At 46.4% G+C, this 15,099-nt stretch overlaps 1 pseudogene; it reads right to left on the reverse strand.

Moving 5' to 3' along the window:
- LOC123060677 (60S ribosomal protein L13-3-like) overlaps positions 1–14,799 on the reverse strand; it is a 35,288-nt pseudogene extending 20,489 nt beyond the window's left edge.
- Between the last annotated feature and the right edge of the window lie 300 nt (positions 14,800–15,099).

Genomic DNA, 15,099 nt, shown 5'->3' on the forward strand with positions numbered 1-15,099 from the left:
ACCAACTTATCTGTTGTCATATGGCTATATTTTTCTTTCTTTTTGTAATTATGCCTATATATTTCAGCAGCTGCATTTTAGCAAAGAGAGACAGACGTGTAGAATAGATTACCTCCGTCGACTCGACCTTAGGTTCGAGTTTTGACCTGTCTAGGCGTTGACATGTCAAAGACATGCACCTCTCCGGACCAATGTCAATTAAAAGTGTACCCTGTTCATACTCCCTCCGTCTTAAAATAAGTGTCTTAACTTTGTACTAGCTTTAGTATAAAGTTGTACTAAGGTTGAGACACTTATTTTAGGACGGAGTCACGGAGGGAATATTACCCATCCTCACCAAGTCACCATGGTTTTCACCCACGTTGCTAGCTGCCGCACTGTTAATCTAGGGATGTATGTTTACTACTCCGCTCATTTCCTTTTACTTTGCATATTAATTTATTATAAAATATATTTTTACAAAGCTTTGATTGTGTTTACAGAAAAATATCATAACTATAGTACCAACTAAATATTATATGAAAATATATTACATGATGAATCTAATCATACTTGTTTGGTATTGTGATTGTTGACATTTTTTCTATATGCTTGGTCAAATTTTAAAAAGTTTGACTTAAATCAAACCTAATATATGCAGGAAAAAAGAAACAGAAGGATCTTTCTCCCTTGTCGCAGCCCCTGCGGCCACACCCCAGCCAAACCATGGCCGCCAGACGACGCACCCCTCCCATCGCCGATAAAATCCCCACTATGAGCATAGGGGTGTGAATAAAGCTTAGAACTACCGAGGTGCAAATGAGAGTACACACAAGGACGGCACAGGTTCAGGCCATCAACGCCGAAGGTAATACCCTACTTCCTGTTGGTGTTCTCTCTTGCGTGTAATGTGGTTAAAGAAATGTTACGATCCCTTAGGCAGGTGCCCCATGTGTGGCTTATAAGACGAGACGGTGGCGGCTCCTTGAGATGGAATAAGATTCTCCCCGCCTAGCCTCCGTTCTGGTGGTGTGTCTAGCATTGTCGAAGGGCATGTGGAGGTGTGTCACCGGCGGATATGTCCTTGGTGGATTTGCTCGGATCTGGTCGTAGTTTGTCTACGTTTGTATGTCTTCAGGTTGGATTCTTCCGATCTACAGTACTCTTCATCGGCGAGAGGTTGTTGTACTGCTGCGCTTGTCCTATGGAGCCTTAACATATCGACTTCCCAACTGTCTATTACAATAAGTTTTGTTGGCCTACGACGAGGGAGGGGCGATGACGGCGGCGCACCTTTGACTCGCTTCGATGTTTGTAGTCGTTGCTAAATGGTCTATGGATCTGGATATAATTTTTATTATTTCTAGTGTTCGTTGTACTGCCAAGATTGAAGATAAATAGATCGAAAGTTTTCTTGCAAAAAAAAAGTAACAACATATTAAATTCCGGTTGTTTCTTGTCATTACAAGGTAGTAACTGACGTGATGCGTCATAGTTAGACCAGGTGCGAATACTTTTGTAAACGTGTGAATATTTTTAATAGTTATGAACATTTTCTAAATGGTAAAAATATTTTTCTTTGAATGTCATGAATATTTTCTATAGGTGGACATTCTATGAATATTTAGTAAAACACTTTTTAATGGTACAGACATTTTCTTTATGAACAAATTTTCATACGGTGAACATTTATTTGAATATTTGGTAAAACAGATCTTAAATATATTTGTTATAACACTTCTAAAATAGCAAAAAAACAAAAAGAGTGCGCAAAAAAAATCAAAAAACATGTTATGCATGCATTTTCTTTTGACTGTGCGTAGATGTGTTATGTTTGCTGACTGCCATTGCCTATTGGGCCTAGCCCAATACAGTGCAGTTGTTAACACCCCATGGAATCCATGGATGGATGACCCATACGGTGACCCCCCTCCAAAAAATACTATTCCCTCTATTCATTTTTGTAAGTCCTTTAGAACAGCTGAAATTAAACTGTTTTAGGTGTTGTCTTAAATGTGAAAGGTATTACAAAAGTGAACGGAGGGAGTATATCAGACCCCCCCTCCAAAAAACAAAAAGAGTGGGAGAACTAACTTAGTTGAGTAGTTGACCCAGGGACTTTTGAAAAACAACAGATTCTGCGGGTTAAACACCGAAAGAAACAATTAATGAATCCTCTTGGCACTTAGGACTGATGATATGTTTTGCAAGAAAACATACTAGTATGTTTTATGACACAGTATGCATACTGTACACACGTACAATATCTTTGGATATTACGAAACAATCATTCTTTTGACGGTACGATCTGGTTCTCACGCATGTTGCAACTTGCATATCATTCATATCTTGCATTAAAACTTGGCACGGTACCTAGTACGTCTACGTACATATGTGCACCGGCAACGGACGCACTTGGTGGAATCACGGCCATACATATGTAGGTTGCGTGTGGGCGATGGATGAAGATAGATGCATGCATGCATAGGAGGGAGACGAAGAAGAAGAAATATAGAAAGACTTGTGTACGTGCTAGGTACGTACGTGGCAGGTCGACGCTGGGTGCAGGTGCGGGGAGACTGCATGCATGCCATGTCATGTCAGGGGAGGACGATCGATGGATGAGTGGGCCGCCGTGTCGTTGCGATAAATCCTGTACTGCCCAACTTACTTGCTCTAAATGTCCTCGACAGGATATGAAGATGCTGTAAAGATAGATAGATAGATGAGGAGATGGATACATTTCATTGTAGGACGGACGTTGCGAGGGAGCGAGAGGCAAGCCAGAAATGGTAATTAACCGATACGGACTGCAAACCACCCAGCGAGGGCGAGGCCACATGCCATGCAGGCATGCATGCATGTGAACCTCTGAAGTGCCATCGTGGTGAGTACGTACTACGTAGCGACTGGCAAACACCACTGGGCACTGGCAGTGCTACGTGTTGAGCGGGAGACGGTTCTGTTGTTGGTTGCCGTCCTGTGGTCACGTCCAAGTCCAACACTTCCATCCTGGCCGAGCCTTGCTAGTTGGGGACAGTACTGGCTAGCTCCTGTGGCCACGGCCATGCCCCACTAGGCCACTACGCATACGTAGGAGTAGTCGAGACGAGAGATTCCTTCATTCCTTGCTTGGTCCATATGTACATCGGTACAAGCGTGCACATGCTAGCAGCAACACGTGTACGCACTACTCTTGTTTTGCTAATGACAATCACTAAGACTTGCATGGATCAGTCAGTCAGCGACGCATTCAGCCGGCTGCTGCTAATTAAGTGGTTAGCTCCATCGTTTAGTCAGTTATCGATATACTATCTCCATCCCACAATATAAGACGTTTTTGCAAGCTAGGCTCAGGGTAATATGACTGTCCATCCCAACGGGACAGTCATATTACAGTTTACAGATTAGGGCTGCTGGGCTGCCCGTCGGCCTTGCTATTTAGCTTCATTTGCTGTTTCGATTCGATGGTAACTTGCATTCCATTTTCATTCCAGCGGAGTAGCTAGCTAGCAGCTGAATGCATATGCATGATGGTGATGGCAGGAAAGGTCGCTTAGTTTAAGCCGGAAGGAAAGCGGAGGAGAGATAATAAGTATCTTCCTGCCGACTGGCGATGAGTGGACCGATCGATCAATCCATCAATCAATTAATTGTCGACCATTATCGGCCATCTCCATCTTCTACTATTTGTTTCTTGTCACATTGTTGTTGGACGCTCTCCTCCCATTACTATCTAGCTTACACGAGAGACAGATTAATTCAACAAGCACGAATGCATGAAGACGACGTGCGGGACGCATATGAATAACAGCTCGGCATCCAAACTCCAGCTACGGGACCAATTCAAACGATCCGAATGTGTTATGCATACCAAGACGGAACTCGAGATTTACCCTTCCGCGATCGACCACTCTTTTTGTTTTTGCACTATAGATAGTGGGAGTATAACACAAGATATCTAAAGTATTACTAGGACTTTTCTAGACAAATCTAAAAATGGGCTTTGAAATTTCGACTTAAGACGTAGTACGTGTCTAAAGGGACATGCATTCGTATTTGTGGTACGTAATAAAAAGGGCGGAAGGGAGACACAGACGGAATAAGAAAGATGGACGATACTAATTCAGGGACCAGCCTAATAGATCCAATTCAGGGACCAGAGTACGTCTTTGGTACACTATGCATGATTGACCCCCGACACACACAATGCAATGCAAGTACGGAACACGTACACCCAGATTATTGATTTGATTAGTCGTCAACCTAGCTAGCTAGCTAACTACAGGAAGAAAAAGAAAAAGATCGAGCGACCTACTACCAATAATCCAAGCGAGATCAATCGTCACTGATCGATGCCCTGCCGGCAGGGGTAGCCTAATTCCGGGCAAATACACACAGCCTCTTACGTGTGGCAATAAGATGCTCTACTCGGAACACTTTTTTTTTCCTCTATACTCAGAATACAACGTCCCATATTTTTTTCAAAACAGGCTTTTGTTCGGCTTTCGAAACAACATGAGATGACAACAAGTGGCGGGCGCACGCTCGCTCGTAAACTGAAAGACGGTCTGTCGTCCAAAGGCATTAGGATGGCTTGGCATTGCGAACCTTGATTGCTTCGGAAGAGCCCAAAGGTTGAGCTAGCTATGGCTGCAACGGAACGATCGTGATCGCGCTCCCGTGCGACATTTCTGATATGGCAATCTTCAGGGCCTCCACGGTCACCACCATTGGCGACAGACAAAAAGCGGCATTCTAGCATATGACAGCTATAGAATAGTGATGGAGTCCTTTGCCACCGCTGCCTAAGCCTTTTCACTTCGCAAACCGGAGGAACGGATTGGTGCATGACGAGCTTCTAAATGATAACTAGATTACAACTATGGCTAGGTTCAATAGGTCTAAACAGTTGTTCGAGTTCACTGACCTGGCTTCCATTTTCGCCTCCACGAATCTGAATCCGCTCACGCAGGCCTCCATTTCCAAGATTTGGAACCCAGGCGAGGAATACTCGTCCAGCTCGACCTACAGAGCGCAATTCATTGGCTCCTATACAAAGTTCTCATTCGACAAAGTCTGGAAGGCACATGCACAGCCAAAATGCGGGCTCTTCTCCTGGCTCTCGTCCTCCACAACAATGACGCAATGGTGTTCAGACTCCCCATCTTGTACACATGTCCCCTTTTTAATAAAAAATGCAGACCTCCTGCCAATTCCTCATACAACGCGTCATTGTTGAGGAGTCTGAAGGAACAGACAACGGATTTCACATGGAGGCCTGGCATCTGGGGGTGGGGGAGGTGGATCCACAACAAGGGCCCCAACATTGACATGACATGCATCACCATCGACGCTAGCGAGAAGAGCTTTCGCTCAGAACCCACCCACACCATGAGGAGGCACCTAGGCTAACAAGCCCACCCTTAGATGAAACCCACTGTGACCACCTCAAGGCCTCCATATCAAAATCTAGGCTCCGCCACTGCCGATGGTAGCGACCCTGCTAGAACTACACTTCGCAACGCTTGCTGCCAAAAAACCCACAATGCTGCTCGCTAGAGAGCTAACCGTGCAGCCGCCATCCGGACTGCCAGCCCAGCATCCAAGAACGGCCTCTTCACCACCTCAAGAATATGTGGCCATCACCCATCGGAGGGAAGCACAGGGTTATCCAACCTTCCATGAGAGCCTGCCTCAACACGGGCGGAGGTGGCCCAACGCCGTGCTCTGCACGTTGGAAATATGCCCTAGAGGCAATAATAAAATGGTTATTATTATATTTCCTTGTTCATGATAATTGTCTATTGTTCATGCTATAATTGTGTTATCCGGAAATCGTAATACATGTGTGAATACATAGACCACAACATGTCCCTAGTGAGCCTCTAGTTGACTAGCTCATTGATCAATAGATGGTTACGGCTTCCTAACCATGGACATTGGATGTCATTGATAACGGGATCACATCATTAGGAGAATGATGTGATGGACAAGACCCAATCCTAAGCAGAGCGCAAGATCGTGTAGTTCGTCTGCTAAAGCTTTTCTAATGTCAAGTATCTTTTCCTTAGACCATGAGATTGTGCAACTCCCGGATACTGTAGGAATACTTTGGGTGTGCCAAACGTCACAACGTAACTGTGTGACTATAAAGGTGCACTACGGGTATCTCCGAAAGTGTCTGTTGGGTTGGCACGAATTGAGACTGGGATTTGTCACTCCGTATGACAGAGAGATATCTCTGGGCCCACTTGGTAAGACATCATCATAATGAGCTCAATGTGACTAAGGGTTGGTCACGGGATGATGTGTTACGGAACGACTAAAGTGACTTGCCGGTAACGAGATTGAACGAGGTATTGGGATACCGACGACCGAATCTCGGGCAAGTAACGTACCGATTGACAAAGGGAATTGTATACGGGATTGCTTGAATCCTCGACATTGTTAGAATAAATCCGAGGCATACCGTTGATCATCCGAGAACCAAGCAATCACACGAGCACGACACCGAGATTTGTTAACGAGGTTCACCAATATGGCTACATCCCCGGGGCTTGACTATGGGCGCTCCTCCCCATGACACCACTACAATACCGCACCCGGTCGCCCTGGACACCGGCACATGTCGCCGGCTTCCCCCGCGTTCCGGTGCTATTATGTTGGCATAGGTTACATCGTGTGTCTACCCCCGCTATATATGAGAGGCCTAGGATACAAGTGTCCTATTAGGACACGACTCCACATCCTATGTAAACACAATACAACTCCTAGTCCAACTGTAACCTACCTTGTACACAATATTCGACACAACTCTAACAGACATCGTGGTTCATCCGATGAGATCATTGTGGAACATGTAGGAGTCTACATGGGTATCCAGATCCCGCTGTTGGTTATTGGCCGGAGAGTTGTCTCGGTCATGTCTGCATGGTTCCCGAACCCGTAGGGTCTACACACTTAAGGTTCGATGATGCTAGGGTTATTAGGAAGACTTGTATGTGATTACCGAATGTTGTTCGGAGTCTCGGATGAGACCCCGGACGTCACGAGGAGTTCCGGAATGGTCCAGAGGTGAAGATTTATATGTGGGAAGTTGTCATACGGTCACCGGAAAAGTTCAGGCGCATATCGGTATTATACCGGGGCCACCGGAGGGGTTCCGGGGGTCCATCGGGAGGGGCCACCTCTCTCGGAGGGCCTCATGGGCCGTAGAGGAAAGGGAACCAGCCCTTGGAGGGCTGGGCTCATCCCCCCCTTGGGCCCATGCGCCTAGGGTTGGGGGGAAACCCTAGAGGGGGCGCCCCCTTGCTTGGGGGGCAAGCCCCTTCCCTTGGCCGCCGCCCCCCCTCTAGATCTCATCTAGAGGGGGCCGACCCCCTTCCCCCTTCCCCTATAAATAGAGGGGCAAGGGGAGGGCTGCACACCACATCATAGGCGCAGCTCCTCCCCTCCCCAACACATCTCCTCCTCCGTTAAGAGCTTGGCGAAGCCCTGCCGGAGTACTGCTGCTCCACCACCACCACGCTGTCGTGCTGCTGTTGGAGCTCTCTTCCTCAACCTCTCCCTCCTCCTTCCTGGATCAAGGCGCGGGAGATGTCTCCTCTCCATACGTGTGTTGAACGCGGAGGTGCCGTCCGTTCGGCGCTAGGATCATCGGTGATTTCGATCACGACGAGTACGACTCTATCAACCCCGTTCTCTTGAACGCTTTCGGTCTCGATCTACAAGGGTATGTAGATGCACTCCTCTCCCTCTTGTTGTTAGATGACTCCATAGATTGATCTTGGTGATGCGTAGAATTTTTTTAAATTTCTACTACAATCCCCAACAGTGGCACCATGAGCTAGGTCTATGCGTAGTTTCTATGCACGAGTAGAACACAAGTTGTTGTGGGCGTCAATTTTGTCAATTTACTTGCCGTTACTAGTCTTATCTTGATTCGGCGACATCGTGCGATGAAGCGGCCCGGACCGACCTTACACGTACGCTTACGTGAGACTGGTTCCACCGACTGACATGCACTAGTTGCATAAGGTGGATAGCGGGTGTCTGTCTCTCCCACTTTAGTCGGATCGGATTCGATGAAAAGGGTCCTTATGAAGGGTAAATAGAAATTGGCATATCACGTTGTGGTTTGGGCGTAGGTAAGAAACGTTCTTGCTAGAAACCTATAGCAGCCACGTAAAAACTTGCAACAACAATTAGAGGACGCCTAACTTGTTTTTGCAGCATATGCCGCGTGATGTAATATGGCCAAAAGGATATGATGAATGATATATGTGATGTATGAGATTGATCATGTTCTTGTAATAGGAATCACGACTTGCATGTCGATGAGTATGACAACCGACAGGAGCCATAGGAGTTGTCTTAATTTATTTATGACCTGCGTGTCAACATAAATGTCATGTAATTACTTTACTTTATCGCTAACCGTTAGCCATAGTAGTAGAAGTAATAGTTGGCGAGACAACTTCATGAAGACACGATGATGGAGATCTTGATGATGGAGGTCATGGTGTCATGCCGGTGACGATGATGATGATGGCGCCCCGAAGATGGAGATCAAAAGGAGCAAAAATGATATTGGCCATATCATGTCACTATTTGATTGCATGTGATGTTTATCATGTTTTACATCTTATTTGCTTAGAACGACGGTAGCATAAATAAGATGATCCCTCGCAATAATTTCAAGAAAGTGTTCCCCCTAACTGTGCACCGTTGCTAAGGTCCGTTGTTCCAAAGCACCACGTGATGATCGGGTGTGATAGGTTCTAACATTCGCATACAACGGGTGTAAGCCAGATTTACACACGCAAAACACTTAGGTTGACTTGACGAGCCTAGCATGTACAGACATGGCCTCGGAACACGGAAGACCGAAAGGTCGAACATGAGTCGTATAGAAGATACGATCAACATGAAAATGTTCACCGATGATGACTAGTCCGTCTCACGTGATGATCGGACACGGCCTAGTTGACTCGGATCATGTATCACTTAGATGACTAGAGGGATGTCTATCTGAGTGGGAGTTCATTAAATAATTTGATTAGATGAACTTAATTATCATGAACATAGTCTAAAAATCTTTGCAATATGTCTTGTAGATCAAATGGCCCACGCTAATGTTGCCCTCAACTTCAACGCGTTTCTAGAGAAAACCAAGCTGAAAGACGATGGCAACAACTACACGGACTGGGTCCGTAACCTGAGGATTATCCTCATAGCTGCCAGAAAAGCATATGTCCTTGATGCACCGCTAGGTGAAGCACCTGTTTTCCCAGCAGAACAAGACGTTATGAACGCTTGGCAGACGCGTAGTGATGATTACTCCCTAGTTCAGTGCGGCATGCTTTACAGCTTAGAACCGGGGGCTCCAAAAGCGTTTTGAGCAACACGGAGCATATGAGATGTTCCAAGAACTGAAAATGGTTTTCCAAGCTCATGCCCGGGTCAAGAGATATGAAGTCTCCGATAAGTTCTACAGTTGTAAGATGGAGGAGAATAGTTCCGTCAGCGAGCACATACTCAAAATGTCTGGGTTGCACAACTGCTTGTCTCAGCTAGGAGTTAATCTCCCGGATGATGCGGTCGTTGATAGAATCCTTCAGTCGCTCCCACCTAGCTACAAGAGCTTTGTGATGAACTTCAATATGCAGGGGATGGAAAAGACCATTTCTGAGGTATATTCAATGCTGAAATCAGCGGAGGTGGAAATCAAAAAGGAACATCAAGTGTTGATGGTGAATAAAACCACTAAGTTCAAGAAAGGCAAGGGTAAAAAGAACTTCAAGAAGGATGACAAGGGAGTTGCCGCGTCCGGTAAGCAAGCTGCCAGGAAGAAGCCAAAGAATGGACCCAAGCCTGAGACTGAGTGCTTTTATTGCAAGGGAAACGGTCACTGGAAGCGGAACTGCCCCAAGTACTTAGTGGATAAGAAGGTCGGCAATGCCAAAGATATATGTGATATACATGTTATTGATGTGTACCTAACCAGCGCTCGTAATAGCTCCTAGGTATTTGATACCGGTGCAGTTGCTCATATTTGTAACTCAAAATAGGAACTGTGGAATAAATGGAGACTGGCGAAGGACGAGGTGACGATGCACGTCGGGAATGGTTCCAAGGTCGATGTGATCGCCGTCGGCACGCTACCTCTACATTTACCTACGGGATTAGTTTTAAACCTCAATAATTGTTATTTAGTACCAGCTTTGAGCATGAACATTGTATCTGGATCTCATTTAATGCGAGATGGCTACTCATTTAAATCTGAGAATAATGGTTGTTCTATTTATATGAGAGACATGTTTTATGGTCATGCCCCGCTGGTCAATGGTTTATTCTTATTTAATCTCCAATGTGATGTTACACATATTCATAGTGTGAATGCCAAAAGGTGTAAGGTTGATAATGATAGTTCCACATACTTGTGGCACTGCCGCCTTGGTCACATTGGTGTCAAACGCATGAAAAAACTCCATGCAGATGGACTTTTGGAGTCTCTTGATTATGAATCATTTGACACAAGAGAACCATGCCTTATGGGCAAAATGACCAAGACTCCGTTCTCCGAAACAATGGAGCGAGCAACCAACTTATTGGAAATCATACATACTGATGTGTGCGGTCCAATGAGTGTTGAGGCTCGCGGTGGCTATCGTTATGTTCTCACCCTCACTGATGACTTGAGTAGATATGGGTATGTCTACTTAATGAAACACAAGTCTGAGACCTTTGAAAAGTTCAAGGAATTTTAGAGTGAGGTTGAGAATCAACGTGACAGGAAAATCAAGTTCTTACGATCAGATCGTGGGGGAGAATATTTGAGTCACGAATTTGGCACGCACTTAAGGAAATGTGGAATAGTTTCACAACTCACGCCGCCTGGAACACCTCAGCGTAATGGTGTGTCCGAACGTCGTAATTGCACCCTATTGGATATGGTGCGATCTATGATGTCTCTTACCGATCTACCGCTATCATTTTGGGGTTATGCTATAGAGACTACCACATTCACTTTAAATAGGGCTCCATCGAAATCCATTGAGACAACACCGTATGAATTGTGGTTTGGTAAGAAACATAAGCTGTCGTTTCTGAAAGTTTGGGGATGCGATGCTTATGTCAAGAAACTTCAACCTGAAAAGCTCGAATCCAAATCGGAAAAATGCGTCTTCATAGGATACCCTAAAGAAACTATTGGGTATACCTTCTACCTCATATCCGAAGGCAAGATCTTTGTTGCCAAGAATGGATCCTTTCTAGAGAAAGAGTTTCTCTCGAAAGAAGTAAGTGGGAGGAAAGTAGAACTTGATGAAGTATTGCCTCTTGAACTGCAGAGTGGCGCAGCTCAAGAAAATGTTTCTGAGGTGCCTGCACCAGCTAGAGAGGAAGTTAATGCTGATGATCATGAAACTTCAGATCAAGTTGCTACTGAACTTCGTAGGTCCACAAGGACACGTTCCGCACCAGAGTGGTACGGCAACCCTGTCCTGGAAATCATGTTGTTAGACAATGGTGAACCTTCGAACTATGAAGAAGCAATGGCGGGCCCAGATTCCAACAAATGGCTGGAAGCCATGAAATTCGAGATGGGATCCATGTATGAAAACGAAGTATGTACTTTGACTAACTTGCTCGATGATCGGCGAGACATGGAAAATAAATGGATCTTTAAAAAGAAGACAGACGCGGATGGTAATGTGACCATCTATAAGGCTCAGCTTGTACACTAAGGGTTATCGACAAGTTCAAGGGGTTGACTACGATGAGACTTTCTCACCCGTAGCGTAGCTGAAGTCTGTCCGAATCATGTTAGCAATTGCCGCATTCTATGATTATGAGATATGGCAAATGGACGTCAAAACAGCATTACTTAATGGTTTCCTTAAGGAAGAATTGTATATGATGCAGCCGGAAGGTTTTCTCGATCCTAAGAATGCTGACAAGGTGTGCAAGCTCCAATGCTCAATCTATGGGCTGGTGCAAGCATCTCAGAGTTGGAACATTCGATTTGATGAGATGATCAAAGCGTTTGGGTTTACGCAGACTTATGGAGAAGTCTGTGTTTACAAGAAAGTGAGTAGGAGCTCTGTAGCATTTCTCATATTATATGTGGATGACATACTATTGATGGGAAATGATATAGAATTCTTGAAAAGCATAAAGGCCTACTTGAACAAGTGTTTTTCAATGAAGGACCTTGGAGAAGCTGCTTATATATTAGGCATCAAGATCTATAGAGATAGATCGAGACGCCTCATTAGTCTTTCATAAAGTACGTACCTTGACAAGATATTGAAGAAGTTCAATATGGATCAGTCCAAGAAGGGGTTCTTGCCTGTATTGCAAGGTGTGAGATTGAGCACGGCTCAATGCCCGACCACGGCAGAAGATAGAGAAAAGATGAGTGTTGTCCCCCATGCCTCGACCATAGGGTCTATTATGTATGCCATGCTGTTTATCAGACCTGATGTAAACCTTGCCGTAAATTTGGTAGGAAGGTAACAAAGTAATCCCGGTATGGAACACTGGACAGTGGTCAAGAATATCCTGAAGTACGTGAAGAGGACTAAGGATATGTTTCTCGTTTATGAAGGTGATGAAGAGCTCGTCGTAAAGGGTTACATGATGCTAGCTTCGACACAGATCTGGATGACTCTAAGTCACAAACCGGATACATGTATATTTTGAATGGTGGGGCAGTCAGCTGGTGCAGTTGCAAGAAAAGCGTCGTGGCGGGATCTACATGTGAAGTGGAGTACATGGCAGCCTCGGAGGCAGCACAAGAAGCAATCTGGATAAAGGAGTTCATTACCGACCTAGGAGTTATTCCCAATGCATCGGGCCTGATGACTCTCTTCTGTGACAACACTGGAGCTATTGCCCTTACCAAGGAGCCCAAGTTTCACAGGAAAACCAGGCATATCAAGCGTCGCTTCAACTCCATTCGTGAAAATATTCAAAATGGAGACATAGATATTTGTAAAGTGCATACGGACCTGAATGTCGCACATCCGTTGACTAAACCTCTTCCTCGAGCAAAACATGATCAACACCAGAACTCTATGGGTGTTCGATTCATCACAATGTAACTAGATTATTGACTCTAGTGCAAGTGGGAGACTGTTGGCAATATGCCCTAGAGGCAATAATAAAATGGTTATTATTATATTTCCTTGTTCATGATAATTGTCTATTGTTCATGCTATAATTGTGTTATTCGGAAATCATAATACATGTGTGAATACATAGACCACAACATGTCCCTAGTGAGCCTCTAGTTGACTAGCTCGTTGATCAATAGATGGTTACGGTTTCCTGACCATGGACATTGGATGTCATTGATAACGGGATCACATCATTAGGAGAATGATGTAATGGACAAGACCCAATCCTAAGCATAGCGCAAGATCATGTAGTTCGTCTGCTAAAGCTTTTCTAATGTCAAGTATCTTTTTCTTAGACCATGAGATTGTGCAACTCCCGGATACTGTAGGAATACTTGGAGGGCTGGGCTCATCCCCCCTTGGGCCACCTCTCTCGGAGGGCCTCATGGGCCGTAGAGGAAAGGGAACCAGCCCTTGGAGGGCTGGGCTCACCCCCCCCTTGGGCCCATGCGCCTAGGGTTGGGGGGGAAACCCTACAGGGGGCGCCCCCTTGCTTGGGGGGTAAGCCCCTCCCCTTGGCCGCCGCCCCCCCTCTAGATCTCATCTAGAGGGGGGCCGGCCCCTTCCCCTATAAATAGAGGGGCAAGGGGAGGGCTGCACACCACATCAAAGGCGTGGCCCCTCCCCTCCCCAACACATCTCCTCCTCCGTTAAGTGCTTGGCGAAGCCCTGCCGGAGTACTGCCGCTCCACCACCACCACGCTGTCGTGCTGCTGTTGGAGCTCTCTTCCTCAACCTCTCCCTCCTCCTTGCTGGATCAAGGCGCGGGAGACGTCTCCGCTCCGTACGTGTGTTGAACGCGGAGGTGCTGTCCGTTCGGCGCTAGGATCATCGGTGATTTGGATCACGACGAGTACGACTCTATAAACCCCGTTCTCTTGAACGCTTTCGCTCGCGATCTACAAGGTATGTAGATGCACTCCTCTCCCTCTCGTTGCTAGATGACTCCATAGATTGATCTTGATGATGCGTAGACATTTTTTAAATTTCTGCTACGATCCCCAACACTGCAGCCACCCTGGAATGACCGGAGTTGGACAATGACGGCACCCGGTCACCAACCAACACTGTCGGAGGAGAAGCCGTCCCAACCCACTCAATCTAGCCACTCTAGATCCAAGTGGGAGCTACCCACTGCAGCCCAATGACCAGCCACGACACGACCGCGACCGCACGTCAAGGCCTCCTCCGACCGAACACGTCATGCTGCCGACTACCCCCGCCACCACCCGTAGAGATCCAGCCATACTTGTTGGACCCCTCGCCCCCCTTCAAGCTTTTGCACAGAATGAAACAACCTCCATGGGAGGCCTTACCTCTGCGTTGAGCGCACGAGCTTCGTCGGTAGCGTTCTCCGGTGGTAGTGGGGAGGGAAAATGGAAGGGGGTCGTGCTAGGGTTCGTGTGCCATCATCCATGTCTCCAAAGGAGGCAACGCAAGGCCGAACCCTTTTGTTTGTGTGCATATGTGATTTTATTTGGGGGCGACTCTTTAACATATGCCCATATTCATGCTTCGTCTTCCTCCTCCGGCACCACAACTCACCCCTTCAACACTGACCTAACCACACGTCGCCTCCACACAAGGTCGGCTCATGGCCCGCCTCCTCCATCAGAACTTCACCAACCCCGACCATCCCTCTAAGCTGGGCCCACTTACAGAACCTCCACACGCGGCTAAATTTCGTGTTTTGGCCCTTTTCTAAAACCAATTGAAGATTTGACCCTAGTTTAAAAAAAATCGAGATCTGACCCTTTTGCTACCGCCAGGGACCATGGCGGTAGGGTGTAACAGCCTACCGCCAAGGTCTCTGGCGGTAGGGTTGCATGCCCTACCGCCAAAAACCTCCTAAGTATTGAACACAGTGCGTGCTCGTGCCTACTGCCAAGCACCTTGGCGATAGGGTTGTGCAGGCTACCGCCAGCCCGGTTGGCGG

The sequence above is a fragment of the Triticum aestivum genome, chromosome 1A (genome assembly GCF_018294505.1).
Source record: "Triticum aestivum cultivar Chinese Spring chromosome 1A, IWGSC CS RefSeq v2.1, whole genome shotgun sequence".
Lineage (NCBI taxonomy): Eukaryota > Viridiplantae > Streptophyta > Magnoliopsida > Poales > Poaceae > Triticum > Triticum aestivum.